General features: G+C 51.4%; 1 long non-coding RNA gene across 1 annotated transcript in view; it reads right to left on the reverse strand.

Annotated features, from left to right (window-relative positions):
* Positions 1–2,366: 2,366 nt before the first annotated feature.
* Positions 2,367–21,767, reverse strand: part of LOC117211972 — a 29,039-nt gene continuing 9,638 nt past the window's right edge. The window contains exon 5 of the long non-coding RNA XR_004488372.1: positions 2,367–3,189. This is a non-coding gene — a long non-coding RNA (uncharacterized LOC117211972). The remainder of the gene's footprint in view (positions 3,190–21,767) is intronic.

Below are 21,767 nucleotides of genomic sequence, written 5' to 3' on the forward strand. Positions count from 1 at the left end.
GCATGAAAGAATCGGTGGTTTTGAAAATACCCTTCGTTACAACAGCCGTTCAGAGTACACAGTTGAAACCAGACCGATCAGAATTCCGAGCGTTTCGCGTCTTCGGAAGAGGAATTTGCTTTGTCGCGGTTACGTCAACGCACCGGCCGAAGGAAGAAAGAAAGGGAGATCTCGCAGCCTCGAAGAATGCCGTGTAATGATGCTGCACATCCGGGAGGACGACTGAAACGACGTCGATCCCCTCCATCGTCCAAAGGTCCCTTCTCTTCTTCCTCTTCCGTCTCTCCTCTCTTCCTCTTCTCCGTCTCGTTTTCCTCTCCGCGTTTCCTACTTTATTTATGTCAATTATCGTCCTCGTTCTTCGCCTTTTCCGCCCACCCCTTTCCCTTCGTTTTCGCTACTCTCCTCTTTCTCTCTTCCCTCGATCCGTCCTTCTACCTTTCCATTTTCCTAATCTTCCCCCACCCCCTCCCCCGTTCTCACCTCTCGTTTCTTTTTCCGTCCATTTCTTCCGTCTTCCCACTTACAGTTTCGTTTCACTTGCCCCTCTCCTTCGACTTTGATTTTTTCGATTCCGTTTTGTTCGACTTTAGTCGCCTCGTTTCTAACCTTTGTGTGTCTTTTCGCGCTCGCGCGTGTGTGTGCGCCTGTGTGTGCGCCTGTGTGTGCGCGCGTGCGTCGTACATTATAATACAGGATTAGACGGAGGTGAGAGACGCCGTGGCGTAATCGCTTAAGAACACAGAAGGAGAAGGTGGAAGAGCGGCTGTACGAGTGGAAAGAGAAGGAGAGCCGTGGATCAGAGGAGGAACTCGGTGAATCCCAGAGACTAGTTTCCATCATCCGTTCTCCCGTTTGCGGAGTAAGAACATTTACCATTCGAGTGCATCATACTCGCGGAATTAATGCCCGCTTGACACCGCTCGAATTCGTACATTTTTTAGACGGTAACGACTCGTAAGCCGGTTACCCGCAAGGTTGCCCCCAAAGTGCAATCGAAAAAGTAACAGATTTTACGTCCAACGATCGTTGTTGCTCGTCGTTCGATTGGATACGCGCCTAATGTCGATCGGTGTTAACCACGTTATATACCTGCGTTTTTAGACCCCGAAGAAGATAGCTGTAACGCCGGACAAACGTCGGACAGAAATTCCTGTTGGACGCAGCTTCTAGCCGACAGTCTGCAACAGCTGTCGAGCATGTACGACGATCGGGCCTGTGAAAGCCTCGAGTCTCTCGACTAGATACAGTCCTCGGAAGATGCGCTCGTTGCAATCGCGTAATATTTCTTTTCATCGAATTATTTGAAACCATTGACCCATAAAAAATTGACCCATAAATAGGTCATTTACGATCGGTAAACGTAACGTACGTCGCCGTATGGCGTGCCGGAAGATACCACGAACATCTTTGTCGCAAACGTTGCACGAGATATCGGCTACTAGATGTACGATGGTTTTTCGGTTAAACGATATTTCGGACGAGATATCGATGTTTCTCTAGCTACCAGGCAGACGAACATTCTCCTTCGACTTTTACGGATTTAAAAGTTTGTATAATTTTCTAACGAGATCGACGATATCCGATAGAACGTCGTTCGTAATCGCTCGCTATTTTAATACGTAGAGGTAACGTACGGATATCGCTTAAAGATTAGACAATGTCGTTATAACGTTCGTTCGTCCAACTTTTGTTCGTCCGATGAAAAATTAGATTCGCGCAAGAGAAATTTCTTTCTTTTCAAGAACTCGATAACGCTACCTATATAATACGCGATAAGGATATATCATTATTTTTTTCTATTTTGCGGGATTAATAATAGATACTCTCATCCTTGAAACGTCAAGAGCGTCGTCACGTGTTACCGTATATTATACAAAGACAATGTTGGTCGTTCTATATCGTTAACAAATTTCTTCTGCCTATATCGTTGTACGTAAATATTTCAAACAAATGTTTCTTTTCTTTTTTTCTAAATTTATCGCAAATCTATTAATTTATTGGCATCGTACATGCGGCTCTTTCGATAGTCCTCGTATCAATTTCTTTTCGATGCATTTTTTAATCGTCTGGAAAAAGGTGTCGAGGCACTTGAATCGAAAGACGATTAATTTAAAAGATATTTTAACTGTAATCTTGCGAGGCTTATCGCGTAAAAGACAAGGAGAGATAAGACAGTATTTTCATGTTTATGTTTCCTTTTTCTTTCGTACGCTCGACGATTCGATGAAACTAACATCGAAATATCTCGATTTCCGTAGGATTAAGTTCCGTAAAGGTTGAATCGCGCGGAGTAACGTATAATATATATATATATATATATATATATATATATAGAGAGAGAGAGAGAGAGAGAGAGGGAGTGCGAAAATTCGAAACATCGAAACGAAATCTAAATCGGCGAATTACGCGAGACGTAATCGTGCGGCGATTAATTTTTATCGCGTCGATATTAATCGAGCCGACAGCGACGATCGATCCGAGATTCGAACAAAAGATACGAGTCGCGCTACCGAAACGAATCGGTATAGGCGATGAAATTGAGAAAATGGGTAGGCGCGTGCGCGTGCATTTAAACGAGCAAAAGGTACACGGAATTAGATAATCGTACAAACGTGGCAACTTTGTACGTACGATGTTTCGAAACCTTTTTCCCTTCCTCTGTCTCTCGCTCTCCCCCTCCGCAGCTTTGCTCGCTCCTTCTTCCTCGTAGATCGCTCGCTCTCTCTTGGCCTTTCTTTCTGCGGTCTCCCGCGATTTCTAATTGGGCAACGCAATTTCCTTCCTTCGACTCACAGGAGGAATTCCTCGATTGCGCCAACACCAACGTGGATTACTAAACTTTTCTCTCCTCGTCTGTCTTTGCCGTCCTGCACGCCACGGCTTCTTGAACCGCGGGCTATTCCCATATGGGATCGCGTAACGCAATCACGGGGCCGTGAAAATTTGTCCAACTGCCACGAGCCGATGAAACGAAGAACCTCGATCGTCCGTCCTTAAACGACCCGGAACGACTCACCCAACTTTTAATCCACGCAGGTCCGTAATTTTTCTTTTTCTCCTTTCTTCCTTTTCTCTCCAACGATCTCTCGTCAGACAGACTCGAACACGCTCGTGGCATTTCGTATTACGCGTCGTTGTCGCGTTTCGTCGTCGCGTCGAATATTCGGCCAACTCGTCGAACTCCTTCTGCAAAAAAATATCAAATTATCGGTCAAACGCGAAGTACGAGTCGCGGAATGTCGTTGTCTCTGTCGGGCAAAAAACGCGCGACTCATGGGACAACTTTTACGCTATAAAATTATTAAAACCACCAGGCCACGCGTTCTTTTTAGCCTCGTTGGTTTGTCCGGCAGGAAACTCGCGAACCACGTGGCTGAAAATGAGATCGATAAAGGTGGAAATAACGAGTCTAAAGAAAGTTACTCGTGGCAGATGTTTCGGCGTTACTTTTGTCCGTCCATCGATATCACGGCCAAGCGGCGGCAAACTCGTATCACGGGCGAAACTTTAAAGTTTACTTCCTTCTTTTTTTTTTTTTTCTTCCGGACAACGACGAGAGAAACGTCGAAGATACGGACAGTGTCGAGGTAGAAAGCCGCGAGTAGGAACACCGGAATGGAATTTGAGATACCAACGCAGAGCCGAATTTTCTCGACGAGCGAAACGGTTAATGGAAATTTTCCCGGTTTCTCGATCTTTGCGATTTTGATCGGTAGGGTTCCGCGTAAAAGGAAACGCCAACAAGTGGTAACGTTATAAATACGGCAAAGGATCGTTTAAATTTAAACATCTTTCGTTTATTATCGATCGATGTTTTATTCGTACGCTTGTTTTACGTATCTTTCTACGTATAGAACCGGCGTTACGCAAAATTTTCCCGGGCAAAATGGGGTCGCGAATGGGGAAAGTTTAGGAAGCGCCGTCCTAAACGAAGGTACGCGCTATCTTAGTACCGCGGGCAAATTGCTCCGATTCTCATTGCGCCGCGTACGAAGCGGCGGAGCCTCTTTACATCCTCTTCGGCGCTCGCTTTCGTAACTCGCCTGTTTGCCTATATTTGTGGCCTTTACCTCCAACGTTTATCCGATTTATCCGTTTCGCGTGGAACGGTAGCGCGTCGATAGGAATTTTAATCAGTGAAATTTTTATCTCGCGATATCGTGCTCGACGACCGTCGAACAATATCGTTTCCCGGCCACTTTTCTCCTTCCAGAAATTATTTACCAGAAAAATATCAGCGGTTATCGTCGAATTAAGAAATAATTTCTCGATCGAGCGGAAAGAGCGGTTAGGGGGGCGGGGGCGTTTTCGAAAAACGTATTCGAGTATCGTTCATCGTCCTTTAAATACCGGCAGAAACGATTTTCCTCTTGTTCTTTCTGTTGCGAATCGTTACGTTAGGCGCGACGAATTTCCAACAACGTAGCGGCGAAGCTCGCGTTTTCACGCTGTTTCGCGACAATTCCAAAAGTTGTAATCTTATCGGTGCATCGAACCGTCGAAATTTCGATCCATCGTCCACGAAACGGCCAAGATCACCGGCCGAGATAAAGCCGGATAAACGCGGATAGTGCGAAGAAAACTAGAAGGCAATGGCAAAGTATTTAAACGCAGCTGGAAATATAAGAAAGACGAACGAATTTAGCGGTTGGACTTTGCATCGAAGAGCTAGGCAAGGATGGCTTCCGGTCTGTTCCTATCCCGCGTACCGATCTGTCATTACGTTGTCCGATTAAACGAGATTATATGGCGCGTTTATCGTTGGCCGTGCGCTAGCGTAACAGGAACGACCAAGACGAGAAATTGCGACTGTCGGGCAGTGAGTTTGGCCGAGAGGTGGAAGAAGCGGAGGGAGAGAGCGATAATTCTCGCAATAGCCGCGATCGATCGAAACCGATTTGGTTGCGGATACGCGACTAGAATATCTTCGCCTCGTGATTCGAGTGTCCCGCATAATTGAGTGCATTCCTCGGCCACGCGGATTCCGCTTTGCGTCGACACGGATTCCGTCTGCTGCCGATAATCGTGCGAACATCGCGCGCTTACTCACCTTCGACGCGCGACAAAAACGCATTCCTGCTCGTCGACCGCTCCTACGACGACGACAACGACAGCGACAACGAGAATAAAGTAAAAATCCGTCTGCGGTCCGCTTACGAGCCGCACGAACCACCGACGATCGAGAAAAGATAATCTTTCTCGAAAACAAGGTGTTTTCGTTTTGCTCGATTCGCCGTCGATTCACCGTCGATATTGGGATTATTCGCAATACGAGGAAACACGTTGTTCCTACCGAGCAATCGATCGCGTCGACTCGCTTTGATCGATCGGCTAGCTCTATCTATCCAGACGTATCGAACCGATTAATTATTTCGAATTACGAAACGGGCAAAACAAATTTTACTCGCTCCGAAATCGTGTCGCGGTCGAGACTGCAATTTCGATAAGCATCGTTGATCGTCCGATAGCTCGATAAAGCTACCGCCAATTACGTAACATCGATTTACTTATTTCGCTTCCGTCCGGATAAATATTATTTCCAGCCATTCGTCCTATCGTCTTAATCGGTACATCGCACGCTCTTACGTACTTGCGAGAAATTCGAAAGCGCGGAAACGCGCCTATCGCGAATGGTTTGCTGTTTACGGTGCAAATCGGCCCGTACGAAATTCGCTATTCGCCGTCTTTCTAAACCCAATGGGATTTTTTATTTTCTCCGATACGAAGGTTGGATCGGCGGATGAAACGCCGGACCAACTACTATCGGACGAATCTCCTTTCGTCGTCCGTCAGTCGTTCGCACAGTGTCCGATACTGTTGTTGCACGCGGTGCAGGCGCATCTTCGAATTTATTTTCCCGGAAAACAGAGCGGCCGGCGAAAGAATTTGATCGCGCGTTTTTGATTTACTTGGAAACGCTGTCGATCGTTCGCTCCCACTCGGTCCGGATTTAGCCGAGTTCGAGCATACTCGCCAAATTTTCAAACCGAATTTTCTCGGAAACGGAAGGTCGTGCGAAAAAACGTCGTCCCTCCTTTTCCACTTGTTTTTACGAGTAGAACGGTGCGCGAGTGGCGGCACACCGCGCACAAACTTTGCGTATCTCGGTGGAATCGAATACTTTTCCCTGCGTAAACCGGATCGCGCGAAACGACTTGGAACGCGTTAAAGGCCAACGTTGCGTCAACGCGAGCTTTCCTTTGTTCGATTCGCCTTATCGAGTCGTTCCGTCTTCCTCTCGGTTATCGTCTCGTCTAAATCACGTTTGCTCGAATCACGCCGATCTATCGCGCTAAATATCGATCGCTCTGATTACTCGGCACGCTCCGCGGTGAATGGAGCGCGGCCGGCTGCAGCGTCGAACGAAAATAAGTTTGGAATTTCCGCGAGAACCGCGGGTACGTGTACCCTCGTTGGATTTCGGGTGGGCAGATAACAGCTGGGACCGATAGACGAACGATACGGGCGAACAGGTTGAGACAAAGACTGCCGATAGAGTGGTGAGACGTCGCGAGGTGGTGGGCTGGCAAGTGGGTGAGAGGCAGGGGAAGGGGCAGCGAACTAGAGACTAGAATCGAGTATTAATAGACTCGGGTGGCTGGAAGCCGGAACTGAAGAGCGCACCTCCTTCTAGTCGAGTCGCTCGTTCGAGTTATTCGAGCCGAGAAAGAGGGATATAGAGACGGAGAGGCGGTCGGAGAGCGTGCAGAGAGAGGGAGACGAGCGGAAAGAAAGAGGGACAGGTAGAGAGAGAGAGAGAGAGAGCGAGAAGGAGGAGAGGAGAGGAGAGGGAGAGGGAGAGGGAGCGAGATATCGGCTTATTTATAAACGCAAGATAAAGCGTGGCAGTGCCGTGAGAGGAAGCCGTTCGAGCATGGCTCCCACGCTTCTAGATACGCATTACGTATGCGCCTTAGCCTTTCGACTCTGCTACGTCGCGCAACCGCCCAAATCGACGACCATGGAACCGTCGTTGTCCGCTGGGATGCACGCGGTCTATCGCACACGCGGGGATCTCCGATCGTCGACCGAACGCGTAAACTACGTGGACGCGCGCGAATATTTCGACACCTTGAAAACGCCGGCGAACACGCGTAACACGCGCTTGCAACAGGGTCGATCTTGCCGTCCACGGATCTTACGTTTTCACGGATATCGTTCGAGTATACGCGGCTTTTAAATATTTGGCCGCGAGGTTTCGGCGCTTCTTACGCTTCGTCCGTTCTCGCCGGGAAAATTTACCGCCGGTTACGAGCCCAAAGCAAATAAACGGATAGAACATTAGCCCGTTAGACGTCGATCGGACAACGATTTTCGGTAAGCGGGCCGAGCCAGCGAACAGCGTATCGAGCGACGGAGAAAACGGCCGGTATAAATCGACGCATCGGCGTTTGCTCGCGTGCCTCTAACGGGCCCGCCGTGTCTTCCCAAGCCACGTGAAAAGCCACGCATACACCGAGAAATCCAACTTATAGATAATACGCGATACCGTACCGTTGCAACTACGGTACTTTTCACTCGGTACTCGTTTCGAACTCGTGCTTTCCCGCGTGCCGCTTTACCTCGAGACAGTCGCGTAGCCGAGCCACGCGTTTCGCCCTCCTATCGATAAGAAAACGTCCAACGTTTCCAGTTTCTCGCCACTGGAAAAATTTCATCGATCCGTTTCGTCTTCTCGCGTAGAAGCGATATTATTTCGTCGCTCGGCCAGAGACCGTCGTGCCGCTCTAAAGGCCGCTGTAGGAACGTTTATAAGTAGGTCTCGTGACATCCAGTGGCCTCGCGCGAAACCTGGTCTCGGGGCACGCCTCGAGGAACATCTCGCCGCGTACAGCGTAGGGCATGCTCGACGCGTCATTCTCCTTCTCTTTTCCGGCCTCTTCGCGTTATGCAAACGTCGCCTTTCGCTTTACGCTTTGTACGAATCGATCGCTTCCATCGATCGTCGAAACTTCCGATGCTTCTCCGGGCCAGGCGTTTCGTCCTACGTACGCGCTCGATACGCTCGAATTTTGCCGGTAAAACTCAAAGTTTATCAAAGAAAAAGAAAAGAGAAAGAGAGAGAGAGAGAGAGAAGAAAAGAACGCGGCGCCTTGTTGTTGGTTCGCACGCACGACGTTACAACGGACGACAGGCGAAGAAATACGCGACTAGGTCGGAGATACGGAGATCGGTTCGGTTGACAAAGAGGCAGAAATTTGAAATTCGTTAGCGAGTTTGCTGGCAATCGGCCGAAATTTCGGACGAGCGAGCGTGGAAGAAAGCCGGGCGTAGGATTTCCTCGGAATCAGAGGAAGAGGTCGAGCTGACGGATACCCGGGCGAAAATAGAGTCGACCTCGCATAGACGCGTCTCTAGACACGAGGATAGACGCTAGGAATTCGAGTTGCTCCGTAACGCGTTCTCGCGAGAATCGATATAAATACGACGACGGTATACCGAATTAACGCGCTACGCGGGACACGGGCAAATTTTACAGATCCGTCGCGAAACCGTTAAACTGTTGAACTTTTCTTCTTTTCGCGCAAACGGAAAGTCGATCGACCAACGATTCCACGCCTCGTACCTCGTACGATACCGAGAGCTTCCGCGATCGAGCCTCGCGAGTTTCGTCGACGCGACGCGAAACGAAAGTTCAAAGTTCGTGGAACCTTCGTCGATGGCCGCGTCGTACGAGCAACGTCTCGATACGTAACAGGCGTGAACGAGAGAGCAAAACGCTGGATTTATACGAAGGCTAAGATTCGCGAAGAAGAAACGTCGGAAAGGTTGGGAACAACCGGCGAGATGGAGGAAGAGGAGAACCGAGCGGAACTGAGGTCCGCGGAGCTTCCTTTCCTTCGGACATGCCTCGCTGCTTCTTCGTCCTATCCCACAGATTACCAACAGCTTCGCTCTCTTTCCCTCTTTCCTCGGCTATCTCTGTTATCCGCGTTCGTCTCTGTCCCGAACGCGACGATACGGCAACCACGACAATGCCGATCGCTATTACAACCGTCTCGGCCTCCACGGTAGGAACTACGTTCGACGCACCTACTTCCTGGACGACCATCCAGCCGATAGACGGTTCTTCTTCTCGTCGGTTACGACCTCGCCGATCGCCGTCGCCTTTTCTTTCTAATCCAACGGTTTCCATGCAACCGCTCCGCGTATTCGCAGAGTAGGCTGGCTATCTCGCGCGCGTTTCCTCGTAAAGTCCGGAAGACCGTACTCGGACGAGTAGTAGCAAAGCGCGAGTTTCAAAGCGATGTGTCCGTATATACCAGAAACGTAGATGCAAATACAGCCAGGTACGGTACGGCGATACGCCCTACCGTACGCACCGCGATGGACAAGCAACGATTAATAAGACAGGCGGTTAAGCAACGTGTAAGCGAATACTATCGACTGTATAACGTAGCCGCTGAGCGATCGATGCGAGAGTATGCGAGAGTACGACGAAAGTAGGAACTATTTCGCGAAAATGGGAACCCAGTCGCCTCCTCGAGTAAACAAATTGCCACTATCCTTGTCTTCCATTTCCGAGACATCTTACTATTATTATTACTATTAATATTAACGCGTAGCCGAGAAGAGGAAGAAATTGGACAGAAGGGACGAGGAACGACAGCGGCGACAGGCCTGGCAGCAGGAATTATCGGCCGTTTTCTCTCTCGAAGGTGTCTCGAGCACGTGGCTACGTAGGCGTGTATCGATATATCAGCCGGATATATATCGCGACTGGAAAAGCTCGATGACCTAATCCAAACAAAATAGGCGAGTCAACCGTCCAGATTCTTTCCTCCTTCCTATCTATCGTTTCTGCTGGATCTTTAACAAATATCGCCGCCGCGTAAATTTATCGTTTGTTTACGACACGCGACATTCCTAAACCGTGGGCCGCGTAGCGCAATTACGACGCCGCGAAAATTCCGGCCCAAGGATCGAGAAAAATCGGTCGAGACGTCGAATCGAGACGCGTCGAATATATTCGCTCGGCGAATGACAAAAGCGCGAGGAAGCTGGCCCGCGAAACCTTTACGAACCGATCGCGCGCGCCCAAGAATTAGATTCGTTATTGGCTGCGCGACCTCCTCTCTTCGAGTTCCTCTACTCCGGATAATTAGATAACAGCAGGAAACCGCTACGGGTTGCATAATATCGATGTTGCGCAATCGATACCTTCACCTTATGCGCGGCTTACGTCGTCTCGCCAAGTGAAAATCACGAAGAGAGTGTGTGTACGCGATGGTAGACGCGATTGGAGGGGAGACGGTGGACGGAGAAAGAGGAGCGACGGCGTTCGTAGAAAATCGAACGGCTTTTGCAAAAATCCTGCAGGCGCGATTCTCGCGCGACGCGCCTACTTTCGATATTTAAATTTCCTACGAACGCGCAAGGAACCGGTGGAAACGAAGGCGGGAAGAGAAGGCGGTGACGTTTCGTCGGATACGCTTCCGTTTCGCCGGATCCTCACGTGACTATCGCGTACGCGGTGGACGAGAGAGACGTCGATCGGAAGGATTGGAGATCGGTAGGAAAGAGAAGAAGGGTGGAAAAAGGGGAAGGGGAAGGAAAAGATTGGAAAAGGTAAGCAGGTAGGCAGCAGAGTGTTGCGGCATGCTCGAGCGAGCGTGATAGGTGATGTCATGGTGGGTAAACTGCTGCAGGACACGCTAGGACCCTCTCCACTCGAGAAACCTGTAGCAATTGGGCCGAGCTGTACGGTATCGTTTATACGCTGCAACATGGAGCATCGAATATCCGATATCGATCATCGGCGGCATTACGTAAAACGGATAAAAACAAACGGCGATTTTGCAACGACGGCAGCGACGTGGCAAGGGCTCGCGCCGAACGCTACACGGCCAGACACCGGTCTACGGTAATTATTCGCGATTCCCTCCGATAAATACGGTAACGTACACCGTCTTCGTACGGAAAACGAAGACGCGAACGGTTTAGCTACCTGGAAATACCAAATTTCCCTGGTTCTCGGAAACGGGCCATCGTACGGGCCAGGATGAAACCAACAGGCCAAGTAGGATACGCTGCGTACGTTCAAATTGCACGTTCGAATGGAAACTCGCATTTTTCTATAATTGGCGCGATGAAATTACAGCAGCGCGTAGACGCGAAGAACCGTCGAGGACGTCGGAAGCAACGGAAGAAAAGAAGAGGAAGACGCGCAACCTCGGTGGTGGAAGGAAGGGGACCAGCTCGAACGCGACGCGCGAGTTGGAAAAGGTTGCCGCGACGCGGCGCGGCGCGACCGAAGCGGCGGAGAAAGTCCGCTTCCGGCTGAACGCGTTTTAAGGCGTTTTAAGGCGTACTCGGACACCGGCGTCGTTTACGCGCCCAACGCCGTTATATAATCGTTTACGTTGCGAGAAGCAACGTTGCGTCGGTTATGACAATCCACCTTATGCCGCTAACCCAATTCCCTGGCTGGTCCGCCGCCTCCCTCCCCTCCTCGCTCCTGTCGCTTTTCTACCTCCGCGACTCGCCGTAACCGTCGCCTCCTCGTTTCTAGCTGCGCTGCTCTAGCCGCGCTACTCCAACCGCGCCAACTCGCCAAAATCCAACGACGAGAAGCATCGTCGTCCACGTACCGTGCACCCTGGACCGCTGTACTCGCCGAACGATATCGGCGTTTCCCGCACAGAGTCTCGCGTTACACGCGAAAGAAGAATAAAATCGCACGACGCCGACCGACGGAAAATACGACGCACACCTCTATCGGACTTTTCTTCCGCGACTACGAATATCCGAACGATACTGATCCAACGGATCTAGCGGCAAATCTAACGGACGTTTCTTGCTAATTTCGAGAAATTCTTCTCGGAAACTTGGTAATTTCGTTCGTCCGATTACGCGGCGAGGATCGCGGCTACTTCGAAGATTCGTCGGAAAAGTAATAGCAAGGAAAGTGGATGGCGGGGGAAGATGGCGCGAATTACGCGGATTTCTTCGTTTAATCGAGGTATACGAGGAGCAGGTTGTTGGACGGCGAGTTAAAGAGAGCGAAGAAGGGGTCGAGGAACGTGTAGAGGGAAAGGCGATCGTCCCCCTGACCACGCACGAAAAATCACCAGACTTCCTGCGACGACAAAATCGTTATCGTTCGCTGGCCGTAATTAGTTTCGCCAGGCCTTCGGTTCCCACGAGCAACGATTAAACGCTTTAATAATTCTCCCATTTTGCCATCTTTCTTAAAAAACGGAAAAACTTGCACGATCGAGTGCAAATACGTAAAAACGTACGCGTCGCGGAAATTCAATTCTTTTCTTCCTGCTCGAGTATCGAGTTATTTTTTCACTCGTTTCAGACGAGTCTCTTCAGCACGGACGGCTCGCGTTAAACGATCTTCGATCAGCTTCGAATCTTTTTCGAGGGACTGCTATTCGCGTTATTTCTAAACTTTTTACGCGATTTACGTTTAGCACTTGCTCTTTGCGCATTCGTAACGATAATACGCGTAATCGTTCCGCGCTGCAAAATGGAGCCCGGTCGAATAAGTATTTCCGGCAGAGCGCGCGCGAAATTCACCTTTGCGATCGACGAGATAAAATTCGATGCCGTAATCGTTAAACCGAAATCGTTAAAACCTTTAAACGATTTAAGATATTAATTTCTATTAATCCGCTTTTGGAGAAACTTTTCGGTGAAACCAGTTATGCAAATCGCGATTCGTCGAGCGGCAAATACGCCGCGCTATAAATTAATTCGTTTCGTTAAATTACCTTCCTTCGTACGTCACTTTCTCGACTTTGTAATAAATGCACCGAAAATCCCCACCGAGAAGCAACAACCCCTTGCGTGTAATTCGGTTTGCGCGTTAACCGAGTCGACCTTGCGCCGTTAAAGTATCGTCGAGCGATCGGATCGAGTGGGTCTCGTATTATCCGATCGACCTAACGCGTTAGAAACGACGGAAGAGAAAGGGGGAGGGAGAGAGAGAGAGAGAGAGAGAGAACTTGTACGACGATACAAGACAGAAGTGGCAAAGCGGTAAGTCGGTAGGCGGACTGGGCTCGCGTTAGAATAATAGCGTTATTAGAACTAGAAACCATGCGACTTGGAAGGCATTCGTGTTATTCGCCTTTCACCGGTACCGCGGCTTAATGCTCTTCAGGGCCGACCTCTTCGAGAACCTCCGCGTTTCTTGTTCGATCGTTTCTTTCGATTCCTATATATACACGGCTTCCTGCTAGCCGCCAATCTCTCTCTCTCTCTTTTATTCTCGATCGTATCGATTGGGAAAAATCGCCTGGACGCGTTTATCGCGCCTATAGGAATAATAATCGGCCGTGCTCGCGACGTCGTCGGCAGACGGAAGACGAGCTGGAATTTTATGGAGCGCGGTTTCGATCCGCGCCACCTAGATTGCCAGGGTACGGCAGCGGAGAATCTCGAAGGAAGGTGTGGCAAACGAGGAGAAGCACGAGGAGCTCGGCAGGGGTTAGCTAGCTGGCTGGGAGGCATTTCATTTCCTCGGCGACTTCCGGCAAACGCGACGCTTCCGCCATATCGGGGCCGCCGCCGCCGCCGCCGTCGCTGCCACCACCGACGCCGACGTCGACGTCGCTTCGTCTTCCTGCGCTCCCTGCTTCCGCTTCCGGTTCCGCTTCCAGCCTCTCCGCCCTGCCCTGCCTCTCCGCCATCCTTCCTCACCCTCTTTCCTCCATCCACCCACTCGCTCCTCCTCTCCTCTCCTCTCCTCTCCACGCCTCTCTTCCACGGCTCCGCGCCGCCCTTCCGCTTTCTCTTCGCCGTTCCCTTTTCCACTTCCGTTCGTTCGTTCCCAACCCCCGTCCACTTCCGGCGTTCGCCATTCTCCACCATCACCGCCATCCCTTCCTACCCCCGTTACTTCCACCAACTTCTCCAGAGATTACTTCTATTCCACCGGCCAGAAATTCTCCAGCCTTCGGCCGTTACCTCCTCCACGCTCTGCGCGCTCTAGACGATCCTTCCTCCGGAGTCGCTCCGACGGAAAACGCCCGAGAATCCATCTTCCCAGAGTATCGAGCCTGTCGTTTCGGCCAAACTGGAAGCGAGACAGTTGACTTTCCACGGTTTTCTCTTCTCTCCTACCTGTTCTCGCGATATCGTTCGGAGACGGCAGCAAAGAAGGACTACGGACGCGTCGATAACGAGAAACCGCTTGTTAAAAAGCGATCTACTTTCCCGCTAGTTTTCAGCCAGTTTTCGTTATAGAAGAACGGCCAATGATCGGTCGCGTAAGGGTGAAGCACGTGTGTCGCAGTTGGACAAGGGTAACATATCGCACGACCCGGCAACACGAGCCTTCGCGAGGGTTCACGAACGCCATTCCCCGAAAGCCAGGCAAAAGCTGCGACTCGTAGGCCACGGTTTCGCCTCGAGTTACAAATTCGACCGTACTTAACGAAAACAGTGGACCGATTATTTCTTCGGACGAAACGCCGTTTCTATTTTTGGTAACGCGCGTGCTACGGCTCCGTCACTCGATATACGTCGACGAAGGTCGTCCTTCGATCGGCCGTGTCGTTCGGTACAGAAATTGGTCGGTGTGGCGACCGGTCGTAACGCGGAATCGGAAAATAGCCGCGATATATACCGCGTACACGTGCGGCCAAACTCGTAGCTTGTTTGGTCGGTCGCGAGGGACACCCGGTATAAAGGAAAGTGGTACGTGTCGTTGGAGAAGAATTTGGTAATAGCAGGTGTAAAGGAGGAAGGGCGAGGAAGCCGTTTAAACTCCACCTCGGAGAAGGCCCTTCCCTACCTCAACATCGATACCTCGAAATTCCACCGACGTATCAGAGCCTAGCGATTTTCTTCCTCTCTGTTCCTAAGCGAATCGATCGAGGAGAATGTGCGTCGTACGCGCGGTTGGCTGCGGTTTTTATTTCACTTTTTTCCTCGACTTTTCGATGTTGGGACAAGCTCGGAACCGAGAGGAAGGCGAGCGCGACGATCGGAGAAAGAAGAACCTGCTGGTAAAAGTCGGACCTGTGCGTCGAAGGGAGGGTGGTGTACAGGCTGGATAGGTCATCCGACACCCTGCCAGGTCTCCAGGGTGAGTTAAATAGTATCATTCCCATATGGAAGGGCCTGCGCTGCGTCGTAAACCACGCAAGACACCATCTGTGACCGTTTCGACCAGACTCCCCTCGTTTTTCCATCGATCTGCCCTCCTTCCACGAAGACCACCTAACCGATCCAGCCGCCGCCACGCAACGCCGTCTCTTCTCGCTCTCTCGCCCAAACGAAACCTCCGAAATCTCCGAAACCTTCGAAATCTCCGGGAGGTCTTCCTCGAGGGATCGACTGCGCGAGGATTGCGACGCACGTGAGACCTCCCCGAGAATCACGCTAGGAAAACGATACACCATGCTTTATGCACCATGCGTTTTTTTGCTTCCTGCTACGCTTCAAGGCCAACCTCCTTTCCCAACCGTTTTCTTCTCTCTTTCCATTCCGACTCGTATCGCGCACGCCACCGTACGTTTACCACCTACGCTTTCAAACGTAGTTTCGCGAAACGTCGTCGATCATACGCGAAAAAATGAATTTCTCTCGGTCGCTGCGGTTTCGCATAGCTGATAAATCGCAAGACCCTGTTATTTTCGACGTTTCCTTCGCTTATTGGAAATACCCATCGGTGGGAAACGAACGGCCGCTCGAAATACGCCGAGATTCCACGTATAATCGTCGCGATAATCATCGATCGTATCGCGAACGAGATTACGCTTTGTAGAATAGCGTGGCGTGATCAGTTCGATAGGTTTTTACATAAATTCATAAGTTACTGTAAAATTCTTCCCATACGAACAATAACCGACCGCTTGTCTATCAAAAATTCATTACGCCTACGCTGATCGAATCGAAAGCTAAGATTCCGCCATACGCTGTCTGTTTCGCGAGCTCGTTCGCCTCGTCCGTTATTACGTTTTCCAACGATCGGATCGTTTCTCGCGGCAAATCGCTACGAAAGCTGTAGTTACGGTTTTTCAGATGTCGCGCGGCAGGCGCGACGTCGTCGTTCGATAGAAAGCGCGAACGCTTCGATTCGGACACGATATCGCGGGTTCGGGCGTACGATGGAAGCGAGAGGCAAAGTTTCGAGCGAAAGACGCGCACCGACTTACGATAGGAGTTGACACGAAGCCTAGGGAGTAGAGACAAAGGCGAAGGCGGCGCTGATAACACAGACGAAGACAAGAGCAAAGACGCGAAAAGAGTGGTTTCCGTTGGCGGAAGAAGAAGAAGAGGAGAGAATTTCGGCGAAGGAAAAGAGCGCGAGTGCGTGGATGGCATGCGATAGGTAGGTGACACGTGGAACACAGCGGGCGAAAGGATGGTAAAAAAGCATTAGGGAGAAAAGGCAAAATGGATCGAGGGTGGCGCGAGGGGTTGAATTATAAAGATGAAAGCCGTTGTCAATAGGGAGGACCACCGGCACCCTTCTCTTTATCCTCTCTTCCTTTTTCTTCCCCCTGTTCCACCACCCGCCCTGCCACCACCCCGACCGCCGACCGCCTCTGTCTCTCTCGTTCTCCGGCGTCTCCCTTCAGTCCCCGCACGTCCCTTTCATCAGCCACGCTACCGATACCGCGCCTCTAAAAATCGTTACCGCTCGTACGATCAACCAGGCTCCGTTATCGAAATACCTAATCGCTCTTTGTAACGAGCTTTCGTTCGAACGAAACGAAAAGCGAACGACGAGTACCTTTGCGACCGCGAGACGGTTCCTCGCGAAAACGAGAGAGCAAGATTTCGAAAAGTTTCTTCCATCGGTTGCCTATAGCGCCAAGAGAGGAGAAACGTTTTCGTCGATTTTACGATCGAATTACACGAGCGTTACGAGGAGCAAGAGGATTAAAAAGGTGGAAAACGGAAGAGGAAAAATCAGGCTTAGCCGCAAGCTAAACCGGAATTGATTCGACCTTGCAAAAAGGGGGGTAACGCACCCCCGAGTAGGGTATCCAGCTGCGCCCGAATGACTAATACGCCAAACGCTCGTCGGGGTCGGGGAGCAGATTTTCAGGGGTGGAAACGAGCTGAATCGAATCCGAGATCGAACGTACACGCGCTTCGCACCCTTCCCCGGTTCTGTCCGACTCGTTGTCGACCGGTGGACGACTATGAAATTTTCCGCCTCCGTTATACTTTGCGCAGTCTCTTTTGTTTCGTACGGGTTCCGAGTCGCCCCCTTTCGCGCAAACGTAATCGCTGGAAGCACGACCAAGACCGCGACGAGATACGATTTAACGACTCTTTGTCGGTACAAACGAAGCTTCGCGACGATCGAACGGGGTCTCGCGGTGCGTGGAATCACCCCGAAAGTCGAGTAATAATTCGTCGAAAATTACACGGCGATTTTCGAGCCCGGTTACCGCGATTCGTCTCGCGTTTCACGACTTTGCCAACCCTCGGCTGGGGCGAGAGGAACGACCGAGGGATCGTCGGCCGAACGATTATCCGTCCGTTTCGGACGTTCCGGTCGCGATACCCCGCCGCGCGGATCCGACGATTCGAAACGTCCGGAACGTCCGGAACGTCCGCCAACCGATGCAAACTTTATCGAGAAAGACGGTATTCGCGCGCGGTTTTCCTCGCATCCGGCACTTTCGAGCCGGCGAACGCTGGCCGAAGATCGAAGGCGCACGGCCAGTTGGAACAAAGGGCGGCTGCTGGACGGTGTAATGGCCAGTCGGGCAAAGGGTCAATCGAAGGCAACGAGGAGAGAACGAACGAGCGAGGAGATATCGCGACGGATCAAACGGAAGGGAGAAACGGAGAGGGAGAGGAAAAAAAAGAAGAAACGAGGAGAGAATAACACTCGAACGAGTTAACTCGTTGGTGGGACCGAAAGCGATCATCAAACGGTCGATTGACGAAAGAACCGGGAACGAAAGAAGGAGGAAGAGACGGCGGAGCGCGTGGAGAGAAGCGAGAAGGGACGAAAAGGAGATAGGAAGAGAAAGATTAAGCGGGCGAGGGGAACGACGCGAGCAGGCAGAGAGGCGGCAGGGAGAGAGAGAGAGACTCGTTGTCGAGATATGTGGGAGCCACTCGATCCGATCGTACACACGGACGATTTCCAGCGACTTTAATCGATCGTCTACGTAGCATCGAAAGAAGAGGTCGTGAAACGTCGTATCGGAGGTTCGAACGGAACAGCGACGAAAGCCGCGAAACGCAGGGGGCTGATTTCAGCGCGTCGATACGAGTCTTTGCTTTGCGAGAAACGCCGAACGAAACCGGATCGATGGGGAAGAACGTGGCCACGCGTAATCGCGTTGCGAGACTGTTCCCAGGGGGGGGGGGGCGGGTGGCGAGGGGGTAAAGCGAAGCGAAGGGCGTCCGCACAGGGGGCTGGACGTTGTTTGTCGGAAACCGGGGCATCCTGCTAATGCCTTGGTCGGTACTCCAGGTTCCTTTGTGCCACCCTCGTGCGTTACGGATTCACCCCTCCTCGCGCGGCTACGCAGCCCCTCTAGAACGCGATTTAAGCCGGCAGGCCACGCACCACGCTCCATCGGCCACCGCGTGGCCGATCGATGCTCGTACGCGAAAATTCGTGTCCGGTGCCCCCTTTTCTCTCGGTGCCGTTTACGGATATCCAGTAACGCGATCCGAAACTCTCGAAATCTCGCCGCCGCGTCTCGCACCTTCTCTTCTCGCCGGTAAAATTCGATTCGCTCGGAACGATAAGCCCGCGTTATGGTATCGGCCACGCGCCAAACATTCCACGTTCGTGCCAATAACCGACGGGACTGGCGAAACTATCGTTTCGGGTGCCATCGCTGCGAGAACGCTCGCCGCTCTCGCTCTCTTCGCTCCGGTGTCTCTGTCGCGCCGGTGTCGATGGTTAAAAGACGCGTTCGCGCCACATCGGGCCGTTTCGCGTGTTCCGCGGCGAGCCACTCTAAACGATGAGATTTTCGTCGATGGCACCAGTTGGATGCGCTGCAGGCACACGTACACGTACACGCGCGCACGTTAGAGAGAAGCAGGAGCCGTATTAAAGTATTGCTCGGATGTTTTTTTGTCACGGCTTTTGCTTTGCTTTTACGGTCGCCTGGAACAATGACGAATCCCCGACGTCATTGTGCGCTGGCCCTTGCAGTTGGAGAAAAATGCAGAAAAGGGAAGAAAGCCCGGAGAAAGGAGAGAGAGAAATAGGAAAAGGTAGGCGTCGTGTGACAATCACTCGCCGCTGATTACACGGACCATTGTGCAAGGACAACGGAGTACGCGACGATAAAAGGGTTTCTCTCCTCTCGCTCTGCCAACGGAGCCGGATGATTCCGACGTCGGGACGAAAAGGCGAGGGAACGGCCGCGCGATCCAAACGGAGAAAGAAGAAAGAAGCGAGCATGCTCGTTTCTTCGCTAAGCGTATTTCAGCGGTCACCTATCGGACGATAGTGTTTCCCGTCGTTCGTGGAATTAATTCGACGCGTCGTTCTTTTCGCTCCGCGCATTCCCATCCTCCGTTTCACGTTTTTCCGTTTCGTTTTCCAACTCCGCCGTGTATCGGGATAGTTGACCGATGCCACGGGGGTTCGCGGAGCCCGACACGACTCTTTCCAGCTTGGATATGTAATAGCATCGGGAAGAGCACGACGGATACACGCGTGGACTTTTGCCACCGACTGTACGTGGCAAAGGAGAAGGCGAGTCGATGCGTAGCAAACGACCCGCAGGTAGCTCGAATCGTATGGAACGAGGATGTTGACTCCTCCTCTGGATCGGGAAGAAACCGGAAACGCTTAGACGCCGCGAATCGAGCAGGTAGGACAGGTAAAACGGGTGGGGCTTCCGTTTCGAGATCGTCGATCGAGATCGATTCACCGGTCGTATTTTCTTCGCAGGAAGCCTTTCGATCACCGGACGAGCCAACTTTTCACCGCACGGCTACGTTATCGTCGATTTTAACGCTCGAAAGAAGCGGTTATACCGTTCTATCGATGTTATTACCTTTCCGATTAACTCGCTGCACGATAGGAGCGACGCGAGCCGCGAGTGCCTTCGTTACGTATTTAATTAGCGCTGATCGATTACCGTCGATCGCCGCAACCAGACCGCGCCTACGAGATCTTCCCTATCGACTCGGATCGAAAACAGCGGATACGTTTCTCCGATAAAATCAACTTTGCCGATATAAAACGTTCGACCTCGTTCGTATTCCTCGACTTGAAAACGCGTTGAAAATGCGGATTCGCCACTGCCTTCGAACAAACTTTGAACAAACGGACAATGCGACTTGGTCGATACGCGCTGTCCTAAAATCTGTCATCGAGAGCGATCCGTTATCCAGAGGCTTTGGAATTATCGCGCCTTGGACAAGCACGCGTCTACGCGCAAGCAATCTCGCTAATAAGAACGATTAAACAGCGGCCATTCTCTCGTATCGCGTACGGCGATTCGCGACTCGATAACGAAACCTGCGAAAAGTAGGAAGTGGAAGAAAATAGCGCGCAACCGTGAGCAGCTTCGAGGTCGTAGAGGAGAAGAGGAAAAGGAAGAGAACGGAGAGGAAGAGAAGATCGGTGGTTAGGCCGCTTTTTGCCAAGTGGAGATGAGAAGCCAGGAGAACCGACCCGGTGAACCGAGGTCCCCGAGGACAGAACGGTACCCTGTGCCCTCCTCCTCCTCCTCCTCCTCCTCCTCCTCCTCCTCCTCCTCCTCTTCCTCGTCGTACCACCTCCACCGCGGTTCCTCCTCTCGTCGCGCAGGCTACCGAGGACGAGCAGTCGGTCCGGCAGCGCCTCGAGCCTCTTTCCCGTAAATTCCTACTCGCGTGTTTTTCATCCGCTCTAAAGGCCTCTGTACACGTTGAAACGCGTTCCGACGCATCGCTACTCGAGTTTCGCGATACGCCTCGCGACCTACGTAGGTCCGGTATCGGCGAATCGGTATCGCCACGCGTGCGTCTCCTCGTTCTTTCGACGACGCGCCGTTGGAAGATCCATCGTCGTCCTCTCGGTCTTTCGTCCTTTATCGATAAACCGAAAGCGACGCACGCTTCGCCACGCGATTCAACGCGTATAAAGGCCTTAACGTAGCTTGTACACGCGCGTTACTCGCCAACGTCTACCGTTTCTTTCACGAGTCACGAGTCGCACTCTCCGCTTCCCAGCAAACCAATTTTTCTCTCCCGAAAATATTCGCCCCTCCGTTTCGCCGGAATTCTACGCGAAATGATAGCAAAACGCGGCGATTTCGAGCAACAAACCGTCTCAGGTAACCGGTTCGTTCTACCTCTGTTCGAAAAACAACTCGCTCGAGAAGCAACGTCGAATTTTGTATTTTAATCGAAACTTTCGAACGCGCTAGGAAACAACCAGCGGTTCTAAACGTTGCATTCTCCGTATGCTCGTGTCACGAACGACACGCTCGCGGTTACGTCACGATGTACTTTTACGTTCCTTTATACAATAGTTTTTGAAATATCTTACGTTCGGCGCAAAGTCGGAGTCGGAGTCGGAGTCGGAGTGGCGACAGCTGGCAACGGAAGACACGAAGGGAAATATCCGAATACAAGGTCTTGCGTTTCTTATATACGTTTGTTGACAAACAGACGATAACACGCGATAGTAGCGTAGTATGTAACGCTGCTGACGTAACGTATTGCGTAATATTTGTCGACGAATAGAAAAGACGCGCGCGATCGACCATCGATCTGCGAGAAACGCGCGAACCAAAACACCGAAAGTCGACCATGCGTCGACCAGATTATTTACACGGTCGTCGCGTATAGTACGTATTTATCGAGCCACGCGGACATAC

The sequence above is a fragment of the Bombus bifarius genome, unplaced genomic scaffold (genome assembly GCF_011952205.1).
Source record: "Bombus bifarius isolate JDL3187 unplaced genomic scaffold, Bbif_JDL3187 scf7180000008265, whole genome shotgun sequence".
In the NCBI taxonomy this organism is placed as follows: Eukaryota; Metazoa; Arthropoda; class Insecta; order Hymenoptera; family Apidae; genus Bombus; species Bombus bifarius.